We start from the raw sequence: 21,600 nt of genomic DNA on the forward strand, positions 1-21,600 counted from the left end.
TTAACACTAAATATTCTACTTTCATAAATACATCACGACAACGAACGGACTTTATTTCGTATATAAATAGTATACTACTGCTTACATCGTAGATTTGTGAACACTTTTTTCAAATGTACAGTAACGAAATAATTATTCTTAACCTTTAAAATGGCAGAATAGATTCGAACGTGCCTCAATTTTTTCGTAAGCACAGAAATATTGAATATTGTTCTCAATTTAATTTGCTTTCTGATTCGTATCTTCGAAACATGATAATTTAGTAAATATGAACTCGTTAAACAATATTGAACGAAACATTATTCGTATTGTAAACAATGCAGTTTAAATGTTATATATGCATCTTTGTGCATCTGTAATATAAATGTTATTCATATCGAATATCGATGTAAATCAAAACGATCTTTATGCAAAACAATTTACGTACATTTATTTCGCTATTCGCGTATCGAGCATGTTATCACTCGCAATTCTCGCACCATTAATATTCTGGAGTTAATTTCAACGGATATTTACTGAATAAGTTTGTAACTGACCATCTCGGTCAAAATATTTTGCATACGAATCCGAATTATATTCTCATGATGTTGATGAAACGCACGTTGAATACAAGACAAATGTTTAACAATGTTGCTCGATATTTTCAACTGATTAAGGATGAAAATAAATTATGGTTAAATCTCCTTATCTCAACAATTTTATCCAGAAAATTATAACATTTGAATATTTCTTTTTTATATTCGCAGAAAAATTTAGATCTTCCCATCCGGACTATGACTTTTATTCCAACAAAGCGAAATTGTTTGTATGATTCGTGTTTACAATTAATATCAAGGGATGAGAAAAGTAAATACCGATAGATTTAAAACAATTTTGTACGCAAACATTCTCACCATGTGACAGAACCGTGTATGCCCATGTACCAACCCAAAATCAAAACTAACAATTCTATTTTTACTTTGGCGATCGTGAAAATATAGAAGATGGACAATTTTGCAACACTACGCGAAACGCCTTTGTAATACTTCAACGAACTATAAATATATAAATCTCGGTGTGATTTGTATGCGAGCAATTTTAACGAACAGAATGAAAGCCAGGAGTCTAATTTTATCTCGTTATAAATGCTTTAATAATAAAAGTAGAACTACAGGTCCAAATAAAGCTTGAATTTTCCGAATACTTGGCATTAATTGAACACTGTAAAATATGCAAAAAATGCGACGGATAATTATGCTGTTCCGTACGAAGGTTTTCGTTCGTATGCCAAGTTTTCCTCATTCTCTTAATTTCAGAAAAATTGTTTAATTTCCAGGTCGAGCGTGAAACAATCCTGAAAATATTGCGGAGCTGATACATTTATTCCGTAAATGTTCAAACACGCCAGTGCACAATTAATAAGTGGGAAATAAAAGGCACGCTCTATCCCAGAAATATCACTTAAATGTTATGTAACTGCTTATGAAAATGGTCTCTCTCGATAAATGTGATTAAATTTAAGCAAAAAAAAGAGTACATAGGAAATGCTTCATTAAAAGTTGTCGTATTGTGCTGAGCTTTTCATACAAATCACATAAAATTTATACATTCGGTTTATTCTCAACATCTGTCAATGCGGATCCACATTTTTCGGTATTTAACATCCACTATCCCAAATATTTCGCAATATTAGTAAATTAATATTTTGGTTCATTTTTAGTTTGACTTGTACGAAAAATATAGTGCAAATCCCCAGGAACTTATTATCTGCGGATATTTGTTTTGCGAATTTCGAATAATCGCCAGTGAAATTCCAAAGGATTTATCATCGCTAAATTGCGGATACTTATGCAAAATACAAATTTAGCCGAGCAATTATAATAAACGAAAATTGAATAGACAAATTCTTTCTCTTAATAAGATTCATAAACTGCAAGTAGTGTAACAATATCATTGAGCTCTTCTTCTTATGTTCTTCACGATTTTCAGCTACCCAATTTTGCCATAAACGCACAAAATCTGCAGTCTGATCATCAAAGCAGTTTGCACTTGATCAGGCAGTTAAATTTATCTTCGGCTTCACAACATTTATATGAATTCTATAAAAAAAATTGTGTAAGAAAAAGTAGAAAAACACGCAAAATTTCATCGAAGAATTCGTTTCCAAAAATCGCGCAAATACGACATGGTTGATCTTCGTCGCCTCGTTAACACTCGTTCGAAGTCTCATTTGCGATTCTGTTTAATCACATTCATTGACGAGAACGCAATAGAGTGGACAAACACGTTAATACGTCACGGGTCGCGTGAAAATAATATTTTCTCGTCACACACACGCATAGAGAGTGAGAGAGAGAGAGAGAGAGAGAGCGACTCACCGTAATCCCCGTGGAAATCGTCGAAACCTGACTGACAGCCGCAAAACCAAGCGGTCGGAGTCAATAATTAGGAACAATCGTCGCGGCTTTCGGACAATTACTATTTAGCCGCGCATTAACCTGTCCGATCGCATGGTTGCCAATTCGAAACTGTTTTCTGTCAGCACAATACCCGGCTCGGTTTTCACATTAGCCGAACACGGATTCCCCGGAGCATCCGTCTTAGTCGACAGTCCTGCAGCCCAGGCTAAACGTTTCCGAACGGCCACAATCTCGAACACCAAACGACTGTTCCCGATGCGTGCACTTCACTCGAGATCGAATCCCGTCGTTGGCGAGTCAAACTGCAGCACAAATTCCGCACGGGAAACCTCGTAACATTGCGGTCCCGGTTTCATAGAAGGAACATCTGTAATGTCTTAGCGAGCATAGAAACACTTCTAAGGCGGAGAGAGTGTCGAGACGGAAACGGACTATGCTAATTCATGGTTACCCATGAAACCGAACCAACACTAAAACAGAGCAAACAGAACGGCGTAGCCAGCACAAGTCCAAAGATGCGAATTCAGCTGGACACCGTCACGGAGCACACAAAATCCTCATCGCTCCGATGCGTCCTTCCCGACACTGAACAATTTCAAGGACACCATCGGGAGTATCTAGTAACGACTTTTCGAGACCGGTTGATTTAGGCGAGATCGAGAAAAAAAAATCGTGCACTGCTGTACTCACTTGTTTATCATTTCGAGGACCGTTCGAACGCGCACCACACGGTTTTCGGATCGATTGGTACGATGCGATCGCGTTCAGATCGATCGTCGGCGGCGTGCTCTCGGCGAACGATCGGTCATGACAAGCCACCACCGGAGATGATTCTTCTTCGATCAGTTGAACGAAACTGGCACCGGGTGCTCGCGTGCCGCCACGAAAAGGGTCACCTGGCCCGAGGAGCGTTCCGTTCCGTGGCGCGTCGCGTCGCGGCGCGCGTCTCTCTGTGCGACGCACACTAAACTGGCGCAAGCTCCTCTGCCGACGCGACGACGCGACGGGGAGAAAACTACGCGCGGACGTACCCTCGTGCTGTCGGCGAGCGCGCGAAAACCGACGCGCGAGGAGTCGTCACTCTCGCCTGGCGACTCGGTTCAAAGGGATCGCCGGCGACCAACGACCACTAACAGCTTTCTTCGACTAGGCTTCGACTCTCCACCAGGGACACGTTCGCCGACGAATTGCCGAAAAACCGATCCCGTAAACTAAAATCTGTGCTTTCAGAGAAGTACACGTTGCACGCTTTCACTTCCAAGATATTGTCTGTCCCTTCAAGTTCTGACCACTATGTTGTATCGTTCCTTTGAGTCCGTAGAACTGATTTTAACGATGCTTCTTCTGATAAATACGTCAATCCTGTATTAACCCTTTGCACTCTGAGGCACCGCTAGAATTGTTCCATCGCGCCACAAGATTATTTTTATACCAGCATAGTTTAAATTTAAAAAATTGTTAAATAGTGAAACTGTTGTTACGAGTCGTAAGAATCGATTTTGTATAAATGAAAGTGCACTTTTGTTACATAGAATGGACATACTGTGAGCCAGAAAAATTATTTCAGATTCGCACCTTGCATTCGCATGACCTCGAGTACAAAGGGTTAATGCAGTAACATCAATTTTTTGAAATTGTAACATGCGACTTTTTTCCTTGCAACCATAGAAATGGCTTGAATACCCGAACTAATCATGGATGTACAATTGAAGCTTTTCGAGAAAATCAATTATTTAATATGAACTATGAAAGTATATATCCTGTCTAACCAGTTAACTGTTTTTGATGAGTATATTATAAGGAGTATACTCGTAAAAAAAGACAAATAAATAGAGAAATAGGATACTTTAGAAAAATAGCAAGATTGAAAATCTAAAAAATCGTAATATTAAGCAAGGAACATTATTTGTTAATACAACATAGTTATTCGTATAGTTGTCAAGAGAATTCTGAATTTTTGGAGCAGGAGATACAGTCCCAATTCTACAATATACTATATTATATACATATACATATACATATACGTACAGATATGTATGAAAACTCGAATAAGAACGTACGACAGCCATGTGTATTCGTTTCCTGAGCCTCTATTCAGAAATCCAATTACAGTTACACGGAGAAGTTTCGACTTCAATCTAAATGGAACATATGCATCATCTTGTGCACAATATCAAGGATCGTGGATTCGATTTGAGCCGTATCGTAATCCATAAAAATGAAATTACAAGAATATACAGTAGGCGAGGGTCGGTTACGCCATAAGATCCGATTTCTTACTATACCACAAAGTAAGTCTTGCCACAGCTAGCAAAACTAGCTGTTAAAATCGTTGAATAAGATAAGGGAAAATTACCATGAATGGGACACTTTGTTTTCGACCAGCTAACGAAAATACTATACGATCTATCTAATTATATTATAGTTAAAGTTAGAGTTATGATAACAATGCCAATGAGTTTCACCAACTCTCACTTGTATTTTTAATTTCTTCAGTGAGTACATTTTGTTAACGAAATAATATATATTTATATATATTAATATCATATACTTTAGCCGACTTTCATGCGCACTTTTTATCTACTTGTTTATAATTTATTTCAATCTAGACTTCATTCTATTCTATTATTATTTATTATAAGCAATCTAGCGAATTTTATGTATACGGTATGTTTTATTTACCTATTCATTTATTTTCTTATTAGCCTCTGCCAAAAGGCGTCAATATTGTACCAAACCTATGAGAAAATAATTTGATCCCGGGGGAACATGATCTGAAAATGAATAATTAGTATTTTATGACAAGAAATAATTCTTCCAATGAAAAGGAACTGAACAGTATTAACAAAAATTTCTGAATAAAAGTATCTTAGAAATTAATGTTCTCTCTATCTTGTTTAACTATTACGAAGAAAGAATCAAACGGAACAACACTTTGTACCACGTTACGAAAAAAAGGAAAAATTTCACTTTTAAGTACGAAAAAAATTAATTGTTTGCTAATTCTAAATGAACTAATAGCGGTTTCAATATACGTGTGATTGGATATGTTACGAATTTATTTATTTAGTTACAAAACGAGTATAATTTTATTGTAAAAAGATTGATCATTTTTAAGGTGATGGTAATGCCCAATAATAATGAATTCTATATAATGTGTGTTAAATCAATACAGTGTTCCAATTATGGCACTTAAATATGTATCACATCTATGCTAGTTCTCCCCAACGACGATTTCATCTACAGGTGCAACATAAATTTTCCTCACGTATGATATATAAATATCTTTCTTAGAAGACGAGAACATATTCATCCTTATCTATTATCGCTGGTCTGGGAGACCGCAATTAATTACTTATTCATTCATATTTAGAATTGTTATTCAAACTTCTTATTCAGAATTGTGAGAAATACAGTTACCTCTACTGAATCGAACTTGCATGTCTTCATTAACAACCTTTGTTTGGTTATAGTAAGTAAATACAGTTCATTTCCATGTTTTATTTAACACTAATATATCAATAATAACGCAGTGAATATTGGCGGTTTGCCAGACGATTAATTAAAAATACAGATCTAATGAAGATCGATATTTAGTAAAATATATCGTTCTAGGTAAGATATCACAATGCGAATTGTATTGATAAAACATATTAAGATTGCCCAAAAAGAAAACAATGGGTATTTATTTGATTTTTTGTTCTCAGTTTCAATTTCTATAATTTCGTTACTGTATACAATAAGACATCATATTTCTCGCTGAATACGTTACTTATTGTGCCGCTTACCACAAGATAGGCCTACTTAACCTCAAATCTTAAATCATCTTTGACATGTTTTTAAAGAGAACAAATGTACATGTAAAATTTTATTAAAGCAGTCATCTGTAATATGAACACAATATATTTAACGTACTCTAATAAGTTTGATTCCTTACAAAAAAAATGTAAATCTCTGATATGAACTTTTACATCTTTTCGTAAGAAATACAATTTATTAGAGTGTGTTAAATATTATATTAAATTTGTGCAAGTATTCACGGTGAGTGTTCAATAATTGAAGCGCAATAATTTTGGTAGATCATGGTCACACAGTAACCGGATCGAAAATATTGTTATTCTTTCTCCTAATGTTCCAAGAAAATTTGGTACTTGTTCCGCGGGAAGCTGACACCTTGTATAAAATGGTACACCGCGAAAGTCGGAGAAGTGGAAACGCAGGTTCCGCTGGTGTACGTTTTTCACTGAAAAGTGTCTGTGTTTGTTATTTTAAAAAAGTTTAGTTATTTTCGCGGCAGGCCATGCGCGCGGAAGAATACATAAGTCCGAGGAGAGGAAGTTGCGTCCGCGGGAGCAAATGAAGTTGCGCTATCAAACTGTGCCCAAAGTGAAATAAAATTATCTGCGAATATACAGTGTACAAGGTGTCCGCATAATACGAAACAGTACCGAAACAGCAATTCGAGAAGCAAACTTGGACAGGAATAAATTGAAAGAGGCGCATCGCGCAAAAGATAAGGGCTTCGACTGTGGCGCTTTTAAACTTTCCCCACCTAAACGTGGCGAACTCCTAAATGATCGTTTACATCACGATGTTTACTGAAACGTTTATGCGAATGAGATGGAACAGATACTTCTGGGCGTTTAAAAAACCATTCTATGAAACGCTCAGGTTGCAACTTGTTTCTGTATCGGTTACCATCAACGGAATGTTTTAAGCATTAATTGAGTAATATATTATAATAATTCGTAAGAAATTATTTTCTCTCGTTTATTTTATAATTTAAGTATTAATTAATTCGTATTTTCTTGGTGTCACAGTAAATTTGTGTCTGATCGAATTGCATAGTGAATAACTAATACATGCTTAATTGAATACAATTATGACATATGTAGTACCGCAACTTTAATAAATAACGTTACACATTTGTTTAAAATTGTTTACCTAATATTCCATCGAAATTATTTAACATTTAACTGCATAGCTACATTGCGAGTACAATATAAACATTTTACTTCAGTCAATGTATTTATATTTATATTTTTGGTGTTTTTATTAACTAAAAATAAATGAAAATGATGACAAAATAAAGCTAATTTACATTAAATCTATATTATTATTTTATTTCTCTACATTGTTTCAACAAACGTTGTAATCAATTAAAACCTTACTCATATAATAATAGAAATATTGACTTAAGTCAACCAAGACAATGCAAATATATAGTATAGCAAGTATTCTCTACAATTCAATATTTTTCCTATTCGTAACTAATTTTGTAAAATAAAAAGAAAATACTACTTACAACGCTTCATTCTGTAATTTTTATATTTAACGTCGTTACCTGTTAGCATCAATGCCCGAAATATTTTATAAAACTGATTTTTCGTCGACCATTTTGGGGACTATTTGCGTTCTGCAAATATCAAATCGAATAGCCATGAAAAATATCTGTCGAATATTTTTTGTTTCAATTTCATCACAATCGATGCACACGAATTGATCAATATTTCTTGTTAAAAACTAAATGGTGCCATTTCCAGTGTTAATATTTTATAACAAATGTACCGATTCGCAAAATTACTTGATTGCTCGATTCATGGTGAATCAATGTTGATCTTTTAGTAAAGCAAAATGCAAACAACTGTTTTTGCAAGGACACGAATTTTTGCCAGTCTCAATATATTCTACATTCGTATAAATAATCTTAACGATAATAATTGCAATAATAGAACTTTTAATCAATTTTAGGCAAAACGAATGATATAATAATAAAACATGCAATTTTTATCGTCTTAGTTTATGCAAAATAACAAGATCTTGCATGATCTCGGCTCGCAAATTAAATCTTAACTCGCGTGCGAATTAAATATTAGAATTTCATTGAATTGCTTGACTTTTCCGAATTCGTGCAATTTGTTTCCATATATTCTTCCGTCAAATACATGAATTTTATACACTACGTTTCAATCACTGCATAAATTCAAACTTTTTGAAATTTTCACAGACTGTAGTTTTCGTACCAAAAATGTATACATACAGTAGCGGACGAAAGATTAAAACGAAACGGAAGAAAGAAAGAAATTGATCAAATCCACTATGGTTATAAATTTTCTCGAAAACGATGTCTCACGTATCGCATTCCATCAGAAGAAGTAAGAGAGAACTCCGATTCGTTCCAGAATAATATTTCTTGCCAATCCTAACTTGACTAAAATCATGGTTTCTTACGTGGTCTTCGTGGTCTTAATTAAAAATATCACAAATACGTTCTAACAATCTCAACATTGATTTATATATCATTGTATAACGAATTAGCTGTTTTTCGCGAGTATACTCGTTATGAATGGACGACAACATGTGAGTGAAGTTAACAAACGAATATTAATAATAAAATGTATTAGTATCAACATTAAAATCTGCTTTATAACAGTCACATATAGACTTTAAAAGAAATTCCAATAACTTGTAGTAACATCAGTGGGGGGGGGGGGGGGGCTGATGACATTTGCAATACGGGGGGCGGTTGTGACCCGTTAAATATCTCAATATATATGGTAAATATTATTACATGATTGAGATATATAATGTAAAATGGCATTTGACCATTCATCTATCATACTTAGGCAGATACAAAATATACATTCGCATAAAGAAAAAAATATCTTTTCGATACCAAAAAGCAAATTGTGATGCAAGTGCTTTTTCAGCAAATATATTCTTCCTTCTTGTTTTAAACGTCTTATTTCAAATATACTAAAGAAATACTAACAGTTACTTGGCATTAATAAGTACGTTATAAATACTTTCTTACAATTAAAGTTTGAAAGTGCGGTCAGTAACGATTGTCACACTAACAATCGGGGTCGATTGTACAAGATTTCCACGTCGAATTTTCTTCAACTTATAATTGAAATATGTACATATATGTGGGATTCCCCTATCGCGAGTCTTCCGAATGGATATCTCGGTTGAAGAATCACTCAATTTAATAAATAAAGGAATAGATATATTTAAATTAGTAACAGTACAAACGATGTTTAACGATTCGAGGCTGGGCGTTGACTGCTTAACGCTCTTCCTTTTTATTCTGTCTCGCGATCGCTTCATTCATTTGTCTAGATTATCGATCGATACCTTAGAGCCGCTGCCACGCTTCGCTGCTCACGTACTCTCACGCATACGAACGCACCGCAGTTCACTCACCACATATATTTATTAGATTAACTAATAAATTTAAATTGTTATAATTTAAAATGGATCGAATGTTGTGACTGTAACGAGTAGACGCATCAAGAATATCATGCTTTCGATATTGATGCGATAATAAATAATAAATTTCATTTAACGTGTTTAACACAATGACAAGTTAATGCAACAGTGAAGGTGTCCACAAAATGTATATGAACCATTCACTGCACAAATTGATTAACTCCATAAAATAAAAAGTGGAGAAATGCAATGAAATGATGCATAGTGTTTTTTTTAAATTCTCTTCATAACTTAAATCGAAATAAATATTGTAGAATGCATGAATACAAATGTAACTTTCATCAAACAGTATATAAAATTTATCAGAAAAAATAGCCGAAAGGTAATCATTAGTAATGTTACCATTTTTATGAATAATGAATTTTAATTCAGTGTTTCTTTAACACAGGAAAAGAAAATCATAATATATTTCTACTAAAAAATAATATTAATGATTCTGTTGCAATATATTATTATTTGTTGATAAATCGTATTGAAGAAACATCAAAAGAATCACTATTTACACATCCACATTATTATTATTAGTTTCACCCATCACGATTATAAGAATTATATAGTCCTGTAAGACTGGTAAAATATGCAATAGAAATTAAAATATACGACATTAAACTACATTCTTAATAATAATTAATTTGAATTTACAGGTACTTGATTCTACGACAATTAGATTATGACTGAATAATTTACTTTACTGAAATTTTGATAAGACGGCAATAAAAAATTCATCGTTATCATTCATGGCTTGCTAGTATATTTAAATTGCATTATTACAACGATTTACATTAAAGTATGGAGATAAGCAAAGTGACCTCTGAAATAAATTATTTATTATTCAGTGAACAAAAAACTTCTGTTGTCTAATGGTGTTAATCTTAATTATTAGGGAAAGTTACTATAAATATAAAAAGTTATGACTGTACCAAGTGCTTTGACACTTGTGCAGTGGACGGCTCATATATTGGTATATATTTTGTAGTCAAAGGATTAAAAAGGTAAAACATGCACCTATAAACTTCAAAACGAAACATGCTACATAAATAAGCAAAAGCAACACAATCAGCATTCACTGAAATGAAAATTCATTGTCTCAAATTTATGACCGCCACATTTATGATAAAAAATGAGCAGGTGAAATACGAAACGGTAAATATTATATATAAAAATACATTTTCATATTATTCCTGTTTGTTGCAGTCGAAGTAAAGAATTCTCATTTTGCGTAGAAACCCGCAATCTGGCGATTAAACACTTTTAAATATCGTGATCTGCAATCTATGAATGCTATCAAATTTTGACATAGGCGTACGTAATTGTCTGCAAGACTTTCCCACAGTGCACAGAAGTTGTTGCTCCGCATATCAGAAATCGATTTGAACGGCATTAAAATTGTAGGAGCGCACGCCGGGCGACGCGAAAACAATTAAATACTGTACACTATACACTCAGAACAGTGTGTTCAATTATCTTTCAATCGGCCTGCACGTCCAGATGACAAATCGCCGAGCTTCAAAAAACAGAATCCTCCGTCCGGTTGAATCCTCTAAAAATTGAACAATGATGCGTCAATTCTATTTTTCGCGTAATCTAGAAACGCGAAATCGAATTAGAAACACAACGAAGCGCCGAAAGCTGCTGATGCAAAACCGCGTCAGAGACGCGCGCTCTCTTTATCGTTTCGTCTTCGCGTTCCGCGTGCTGACGATATTTTCTAGCTTTTGCATTACGCTGCATCGCACAGTAGCTCGGAAACACGGCTTTTGTGGACAAACTGATTTTGGCGTTGTTTCGAAGTTTAAGGTTACAGTATACACTGCCCGAAGTTTCCATAACGCCATCTGATATTTTGGCGAAATCTAATTACTTCATAACAGTGAGAAAGTAACGCGCGCATAATATTTTAGAATTAATAAAATGAAGGATTTATACAAACTGTGATTTATACAAACGCGCCCAAATCGTACCAGTGCATGCAGATTTAGTACATTGACGACTGCACCAAAGACTTACAAAATCTCTTGAAATTAATGTATTTTATTCAGTTACATTAAAATTTCAAAGCAAAGTTATATGACTTCTTGCGCATCTTATTATAATTAAGAAATTATAACGGAATTAATTTTTGATCATTAAATTTTAATTGATTATGGTACACTTTTTCAATAGCGCTATTATAATTTGCACCTGTTAATATATACATTACATTAATTAAAAGCTAGTAATTTATGCTGTATAGTGAGTTCACACAGCAAATTGATTTCACTCTCAATTTCTGAATTTTGTCTCCAAATGTCTGCGCACACATAATTATCTAAAGTGTTTAATTATCTAAGTGTTTAATTTAAGAAGAGTCGTCAATTGTTGTATACAAAAATTGTGATGAAACGTGGAACTCCAAGAATGTGATTTTAACCACGTGAAACAAATCTCCAGCCCACTGTGCATCGGGAGAATATTCCGCACGCGAAAAAATCTCTGCTGATCGTTGCGAAACTTCGAAAATGACAGTCGTCAGTCCGCGGGCTGAACCAACACTACGCTGCGCAGCACGTATGACAGCGCTACAAGCCCGATATGCCCGGGAGGTACATACGACCGATATACCGAGGACGATCAACGTCATCGAATCACATGGACGTATTGCTCGCTTTTGAACCTCCTACCCCCTATCGCAATAGCGCAGTACTTTCGCGAGAAGGGTTTTCAATCGCACCCCCTTTTATCATTCGACTTAAATTATTCGCGTAATTCGCACCATGATAGGGCACTCCGATATTCCTGGGTGCTTCGAAATTTTACGGACGAAAGCCTCTCAAATATGGAATGCAATTTTGCTTCCTCGCGCGCCGTTTTTATAAGACAACGATTTTTATGGGTATTCGGTCACATATTTACGCTTTGGTTTAACACATGAACTGCCACGTCAACAATCTTAAAAGTTTCTTAAAATTAAAGTAATATATGTATTTAATTAATTATATAAATTGTTTATTATTTATTATAATATCATTATTTTCTTTATAGTAATTTTCTTTCGGCGGTTAACTGTTAGAACAGTTTTCAATTTCTAAGATTACGGACAATTTCCATAGGACACTGGTTGTAAATAGAATATTTTTAGAAGAAACCTATATCGTATCTGTCAATTTTTTTCTGCTTAATAACACATATAAATTTGTATTAAATTTTATAATGATATGAAGTTTATAAATCAATCTTCAGGAGAATCGAAATTTATGTATTTATAACAAATTTATATATAAATCAGAAATTTATAAATTAGCTTCATACGAAGGCAACTTTGATTTTGAAAATATAATTGGAAAATATTATTGTATTGCAATCAAACACAATCAAATAACTAAAAAGAGGAATAAATGTTTATGTAGTTCCTACATAATCCAGACAACAAAATATTAAAATGTCATTTCTATGATGTTAGAATATTCATATAACGGATCAAATAGAGGAGCTTGTTATTCGAATGCAATAGCACGCCGAAAAAACGCGATGTAGTTGCAATACACCCTACTCTTGTAATCGAACCACGAGAGGAATAGAAACAATGCACAATAGCAATTGTACCAATTGTATCCGTTACAAGCATCACGTAATATGCGTCTGGAAATGATGTGTGGGAATATTAAATCAGCTATTATGCGTGCATCCACAAATGCAAGAAGCTTTCGTATTCGTTAAAACAAAAACGTGTATAATATTTTCACAACGACATCAACAATATAATATATCATATCATATAATTTGTACACCATGTTCACCACGATTTAAACTAGAGATAAATCTTGTACATAGTAGTTGCTGACGATAACAATTAAGCTATTACCTAGACCTTATTATCACATGTATTTAAAAATTTTATTAAGCTTTCCAATTTATCAAAATTACTCAAGGAAACATTTTATTTTGATTTCAGTTCGGTTTTTTAAAATTGTCTTTGAAATATTTTATTTTTCATATTTCATATTTCACATTTCACATTTTACATTTCATATTTCATATTTGAATATTTTCATTCTGTATAAAGATCTAGAATTTAGTAATAAACACAGACGCAACAATGAAGCAAGATTGTGATATTCTCATCTATAAGTCAATACTTATTTTTAATTTCATATACTTCACAAAAATGGTTGCGTAAAATCTTTCTTCTATAGTTTCTATCCACTTTTATTTTACGCTTGACTTATTTGTAATTTCAAATTTTGAATAAATTCATTAATCTAAAATACAAACGTAGGGAAATGAAAAGTTGTACAGTATCTATTGAAAAATCGAGAATAGAATTTAAAATGTTCAGACAGAATGGAATCAACAAGCAATCAATATAACCTTTTATAAAATTTCTTCATTAATCTGTACCTAAATTCTTCCTGCATAAATAACAAGTGAACATGGAGTTATTAATAAGCTTTTACCACCTATTTATCCCTGCTTGAAATCTGCCGACATTATTTGTACAGGTTCCGAGGAGCTCAATAAGCAAATCTTGAGGCGTTTGGTCTCGGGTCTAACGAAACTAAGCCAGCTACCTAATTAGCACAAATATATATTTATATATATATATATTCCAGACGCTTAATACTGAGTAAGTACGTCCCGTCCTCGTATATCTGCCAGACGAAATGAATGTTTAAATCAAACAAACTCGTCGAAATTTCCACCGGTTCCTCTATTTGACGACCTTGACCGTTCCGACCAATATTAAATAAGAATAAACTTTCTGCTCGAACTTCTTTCGTTACGAAACTTTTCGAGGCGTTACCTCAATAAGAGCTTTTGCCTTTGTTGGTTTAAATTTCAGTTTGCGGACAACCTGAATAATACTCTAACCAAAATTATATTCTTATGAGCATTGGTTAATAGCATTATTCAATAGAGCATTGCATTTACTCAGGACCGATCAATGTACAATATAATCGTATGCAAACGTGGCTAGAATGTTATTTCAAACAATAATTAATTATATGTTTAATTATATAATGTTACTCACTTTACAACTAAAAATTCGATTACAAGGAGAATGAAGCCAATATTTAAAAAACATATTTCAAATATGTTTACACATCTCAGGCAGGTGATTCAGTGCCATAATTAAAGTATGTAGATAGTGTTATGAGATTTTTGTAATGTTCGAATATTTCATATCATTTTGTTTAATATTTCTTACGCAATAAAACAATGCAATTACGCGACAACTCTCTGTGCTTCTGTTATCTACGATAAATAAATTTACGTAGCAAAAAACAAGTGGAAAAGGAAGATGTGAGCCACTAAACTTAAAAGAATCTTAGTGTCCGAATACTAAAGCGAGTAACTATTTAAAATGATATTTTATTTCGACACAAAAAACACCAAGACTCAACACGAAAATTAATTCTGTTTGCAAACATTAAGATCTGCTTACTCCATAGTTTTACTATTCCTTTAAGCATTTGAAAATAATATTCGCAACATTTTTCTTATTTGCACAGCGTCGAATTCGTACCTATCTTACCATTTCATTTGCAACGTAAACTCACGGACGCTGGAAAATATTAAAGTGACAGTTAACCAAACATTAGGAGGTTTAACGGAGTGCAAAGCAACTGTGACTTTCATCTAGCGAACACGACGAATGATGTGGGTCTCGCGTTTCAGAAGTTCCAATACTTTTTCACGCCTGTCGAAAAACTTTTCATTTCAGGAACTTTAAGTGTTTTCCGCACAACTTGCTCCCGCAGATCGCACACTCGAACGATTTGCATCTTCTGCATGTCGATTTTCAGCAGTCTAAATGCTTCCCTATGTGTGAAACGCTTCCTGTAATGGAGTATTAAATCCTTCATTCTTAGGTCCAACTGCTCGAGAAATTGCTAAGAAAAACTTTTGGATCTTCGTATCGCTTTCGTGAGTACCGCGGGCCTTTACGTAAAATAAGTACTGTGTGCACCAATTATGAAAAGCAGTAATCAGTTAAAAGTTTCTATCTTTCAGCAATAACCTGAAAATTGTTAATTTTGTCATTGTTAAATTTCTTGAATATGTTTCCATATTTTTCTAATTAGTTTTATCATAGATGCATAAAAACCTCGGGCTAATGATAGATTATTCAATGTCGCTTTTTATTACGTCCTTGTTGTTATTTATTTCGCGATGTTTAAAAGTCGTTCTAGAGTTCTTGAATTCGAATTCGGGATTGTAACGGACAATGTATTCAGAGAAATGGATACACATGAATAGCAATAAATTCATCGGGAACGATTTTGTTACAAGCAAATGCAATAAGAGTGCAAATCTTTATGTGATACTTACGATAATATTTACTGATCACGATGTCAATGAAGCCAATGTGAAATATATACAAATTATGAGCAGAATGTATTGAAAAGTTTATGTAATAAGAAAACTAACAAAACATTTTAACGAGTAAACAATATTCTGCTTTATCTATTTATTAATTTACTTATTTATTTATTTACGATTATAACATCGTTTAAAGAAATTATAAATGATTCGTATCATAACTTTATAATACCTTTAGAATCAAACTTGACATAACTTTATGTAAAAATGTGTCGTCCACGGTTTAATTTAACCCCTCCAAATACAACAATAGCTTTAATTTACCTAAAAATTTATTTACAAAGAAGGCTAATTTTCCAATTTTAAAGCTGTATTTTCAGTTGCTGCTTTTATATTTTAGTATGAAAACCTTCGAGCAAAATACGTGCTTTCTACATTTAGTTTCCGAGGTAGAATTAGACGTTCCTTCTGCGTGCTTATTACTAATTTCTAACCACTGTTGCGATTTTTAAAAACAATTTAATACAATACTGAGGCTATAAGTTCGAATATGTAAGTACTTCAAATATTCTGCAGAATAGAAGTTCCATACCTTTTTGATTCGCCAGGGTTAAGCGGCTAATATTTATTTTTGTGAATACATTGCTTACCATTATTATTATTCTTATGACTATTATTAAAATATGCAGTGGAAAGTCTTTGTAATTGAACACCAAAAGTTACATTGGATAAAACAGCAAAATCAAAATAATCAAAAATTTGCAGTTTGCTGTCCAACTTTAGTAGCTTCCCGATAACTAGACTGCGATTTAATATGCAAAATAAAAATTGTCTTCGCGAAATACAAGATGTAGATATTACATTTACTTATTATCTTGATCATTTTAAATGTTAACAGTGGTGCTAGAATATCTACAAATTGTGAAAAAGCTTTCGCTGTTTTGCATTTGGTCTTTTCATTGTCGTCATAAATGCGTGAAATTCGCTGCCTATTGATAACAAAACTGTAAACTCGAAACAGATAGCGATAAGAAACGTATCAAATACAATCTGGCCGGATATTGAAATATTTTACCGGGAACAACAAATATTTTGGAATGAATGTGCAAAGGGATATCCGGGCACTCGATTATTGGCATACAGATCAAAACGAGAAAATGGAAGCGAATAGTCGTGATGGTATCAAAACGCGCTGCAATTCAGCTTACGGGACGCCATACGAAATAATTTACGTCGTATTCTTTTCAAGTTCTCGCGCGCCTCTGATCATTGCGTTTAATATTTCGAGAATCTGCGCCGCAATTTGCGACATCAGCATGCTTGTTTTCCTCGTTGCAGTTTCGACGGAAACTCCATCAGTTGACCTCGTCCGATTTAAGAGCAGCGTGGCACCCCCAGAGAGAACACTATACATACACAGAGAGAACGTTTTTGCACGCGATTCTTTGCGCTCTGATGTGCCCGCGTCCTCTTCATCCTTCCGTACCACCTCGTTAAAACCATTTCCGGACGGGGACTGGCTTTCGAACCGGTTGTCCGGTTCCCATTAAAACCGGATGTCTACTTTTTTGCCATTCCGATGGCCGAGCTCGGTATCTTACTGTACCGTTAATTTCATTGTAATTACAAAAAGGTTTTACGAGCTGGCGAACGCAATCGCGGCACTATTTCAATGAAACCGCCCTTTGTGAAACGCGAGGCAGTGGATGCGGTGAGAACACTCACTCACACGAAACGATGTCGTGCCGATGCAACAGTCTGCGAACTTTTTTATTTCCGAGCACCGTGAATTAATCTTACTGCAAAAAATACGTGCGAAGTATTTTCAAGGAGGCTACCATTACTCGTAGCGCGCATTCTACACGAACGTACCGAACGGTGTTGAATATCTCATAATGTATAATTGATATTAATGCGCGGTTCAGATGTGCGGGGTTAGTCGTGTAACCTGCACACCCCATATAACTTTTAAATTATGCGTCTAATTAAAAAGTGTTGAATGTAAAACTTGTGGAGTTTCGAAGGAGAAACGTGATGACGTATTCAACATTTTTTTTAATCGGTGCAGTCTTCAAAATCGCAAGATCAACTTATACATTTGTTATAGAAAAACTTATTTTGTTTATTATAGGTCGAAAGGATATTTTTTTATGTCGAAACATACCTATATTTATTCTGAAGTTAATTGGTCACGTGATAATTTATATTATTTTTTTATACATTTTATATTTATATCGGAAGAATTGACTGGTAATTTAATATATTTAACGAACAATAATAGTATCTACGTTATCTAGGACGAGATATGTCGTTGTTGTAATTTATTAGATCTTATATATTAATAGAACTAAAGAATGATCTAAAGAATATACTTTAAATGTTTATATTGCAGTTAATTATCCAGATCTTATAAAGTAAAGGCGTCCGCATATCAATTTTAAAATCGAACATTTCATATGTGACAACTTAATACTATGTGATCTACCAAAATAAATATTACCAAACAAATATTTCATTTTATTCGGCGACAGCTTTATCATCTCAGATTAATAAAATTTTCGATTTTTTAGTTTACCTTACTTATATAATACGAATATCGTTCGTCATTTTTTATTAACTTGAATTAATGATCTATTTACCTTACACAAACATTTCTTTTCGCATCCAAATATTTTATTTATTACAGAATCTGTGCTATATCTACCAAAATTTTATTTCCTTCATAATTTGTATAATTTTCTTACAGTTTTGCAGTGATCGTAACTAAAGTATACGACCTTTTAACGATTGTATCGGCCTTCATATGATAATGTAGTAGGCAGCTCGGAAAATATCTATACATTTTAAAGGTGTTCGACCAATTAATATACAATTAAATGGAATTTAATTTATGAACATAGATGGTGAAGATTTTATTGAAATGTTAAAGTATTCAGACACGATACTGACAATTATGATTATATCACCGATAATTGCACTTGACAGTTATTCAACCTCGAACACCTTCACTTGTTCTTACTTAACACAACTTCCTGAAGTAAAACTACGTCTTTTCAGAAATGACAATTCCTTCCCCGCCCTGTAAAATTAGTTAATTTTCTAAACTAATAACTAGACTGCAGGTCTTTATGCAGAATAGATATTTCCTAGATTGATTGTAAAAAAAAATATAAATTAAATAAAAATAAGTTACTTGCTTTATTAACTTTAATAAGTTCAAGATAATATCTTTATAATTTTCTATTTCAGCTACACATTTTGATGTCCATTGACCGTTTTTCTTTTAAAATACTGTTTCTACAGATACCAAATTGACCGCCTGTAAAAGCAAAACCAGTAATAATCAATTAATAACACCAAATTCAATACGTTTTTAATGTAATTCGTTTACAACCCTAGGCTCTAAAGTTCTCAAATATCTTTGACTTTGTGTTATTATAATATAGAAGAATTGTTCATGAGAAAGTTCACTGATTTGCAAGAAGCTGTTTAAACTTTATTTTGATATATCTTGCAAACCATTAAAATATATGAATTATCTGTAACATAATGCACATTGGTTTATTTGAATTGTAATTCAACTTAGAATGTTTTCAAACGTAACTTGTTTAATCGGATAACAAGATTTTGATCAGATTAAGATAAGTTGAATTGTAATTCAACTTGGAATGTTTTAAAACGTAACTTGTTTAACCGGATAACAAGAGCTGACAAAACACTTAATTACTAACACATTATTGTTTACAGAGATTCCATACCATTTTACATATTATGTAAAATATGAGACACGTCCAACGATATGATTGAAGCATAGCTCTCTAATTAGACCAAACTCCTTTTTATAGCCCAAAAGCTGAAAATATATGAATATTCCAATCTTTGTTGCTAAATTAGTTTTCTAGATTGTAACTGCATAGTTGTTACTAGACTGCAGATTTGATGCATTTATGACAAAAATGACAACATATGTTACCAAAGAGTAAACACACCAGAAAAATATAAAACGAGGAATATATTCTTATTTTATGAACAGTCTAATTATTACGTTTGATGCAATATTCAACATTTTCGAGTGGGATCAATAACAAATACCACGTTAAAGCATAGAAAATGCCGAAACGGCCTATGGCGGTATTCATATATGCTTCGTTGCGTGGTTTTACTTCGTAGAAGTGTGTTTACCGTAAGAAAGAGAGCAGTTAGTTTACTTCTTACGAAGTTAAACAGAATTATATTCATGCGCTGCTAACGATGCTGAGAAACAAAAGAATATCGACGTAACTCGGAACCATTATTTTCTGGGAACCATACTCTCCGTACACAACGCTAAACGCGTTTTAGACTGGGTAATAAACCGGCAATAGTAAAGATATACTAGAAACGAAGATACCGGTAATACAAGTGTTCATCCTTTTAGAGATCAATTCCACAAGTCACAATGAAACAAAAATTAAGAGATTTATTTAAAAAATTAATATGGGAGAGCAATTCCAATTTATAATTTTAGAGATCAATTTTACAAGTCGCAGTGAAACAAAAATTAAGAGATTTAATTTGAAAATTAATATAAACAGTTAATACATCTAACAAAAATATCTGTTTGGCCATGGCACTAAAAATTATAGTATCATAGAGTATAATAGAGTAAATTAGAGTATTAGCGTCGATTCTGTTTACAAAAAAATATTGATTACATTTTAAAGAACGTATCATTTCGTGAACGCGAGATACGAAAACTTTTTCAATATTTTTCCGTGTGCATTAGAAATTGAATGCACCTCGGTATTTATTAATATTTTCTACATTTAATAAATAATAAATGAAAATACCTGAAATGAGACAACGTTTTCGTAATGGCGTTTTAATTAAATTTGAAAATGATTGCAAATATGTAGAATAGAATTTTAGTAATTTATAACAACATAGAGGAAACTGTTGTGAGGCACAAACGAAAAATTAACATAAAATCATGATATATTTGCCCAAGAAATGCGGACAATGAATACAGTATTACGAATAAAAGAGGAATGAACGCAAATATTTCCTGTAGATGACAAAAAATCTTGTTTATCTTTATGTCTCGATATGTTTTAATGCATTAAGCAAAATAATCGTGGACTTTAAACAAAAACAATTGTTAATGAATCACGATAAAATCCAAGAATCATGAACTAATTTTCCGAAGTAATAGTTTAGTATCATTTTACTTACGCGTCGCACTGAATAATTTTTACCAAATTCGATCAGTAAGCTTGCAACGGTGCACAATAAACACAACGTTTTCACAATAAATAGAACACAGTCAATAAATGAACAATATACCGAATTTTAATGCATTGTACACGCCGAAAATGGTAACTGACCACTGACAATTCGCTGAGACTATCGTATCTTTTATAGCCTACGGAAACGTTCGCGTTTCCCTCTACTGATGTTCAACAATCAGTCAGAAACCTTGAGAAAAAGACATGGGGAAGAATATCGATAAGAAGAAAAGGATATCCTCTGGCGCAATCTGCGACGTACATAGGCGGAAGTGCGGTAAAATAATATTTTCCTTCTTTTGAATTTGATCTTGCTTCGTAGTACAGAAAACGAGTTCAGGCCAACGTTTTGAAGTGAAAATTTG

At 33.2% G+C, this 21,600-nt stretch overlaps 1 protein-coding gene across 6 annotated transcripts in view; it reads right to left on the reverse strand.

The window, feature by feature from the left end:
- LOC144474200 (cysteine-rich secretory protein 3) overlaps positions 1 to 21,323 on the reverse strand; it is a 224,041-nt gene extending 202,718 nt beyond the window's left edge. For 2 of the 6 annotated variants that reach the window (XM_078188851.1, XM_078188849.1), the window contains exon 1: positions 21,183 to 21,323. The gene's annotated coding sequence lies outside the window, so the exon portion shown is untranslated. Of the gene's footprint in view, positions 1 to 2,357; positions 3,345 to 21,182 lie in introns of those variants that run through there. The other 4 variants (XM_078188848.1, XM_078188845.1, XM_078188846.1 and 1 more) reach the window with 3 other exon arrangements.
- Positions 21,324 to 21,600: the final 277 nt, after the last annotated feature.

The sequence above is a fragment of the Augochlora pura genome, chromosome 8 (assembly GCF_028453695.1).
Source record: "Augochlora pura isolate Apur16 chromosome 8, APUR_v2.2.1, whole genome shotgun sequence".
NCBI classification, from domain to species: domain Eukaryota; kingdom Metazoa; phylum Arthropoda; class Insecta; order Hymenoptera; family Halictidae; genus Augochlora; species Augochlora pura.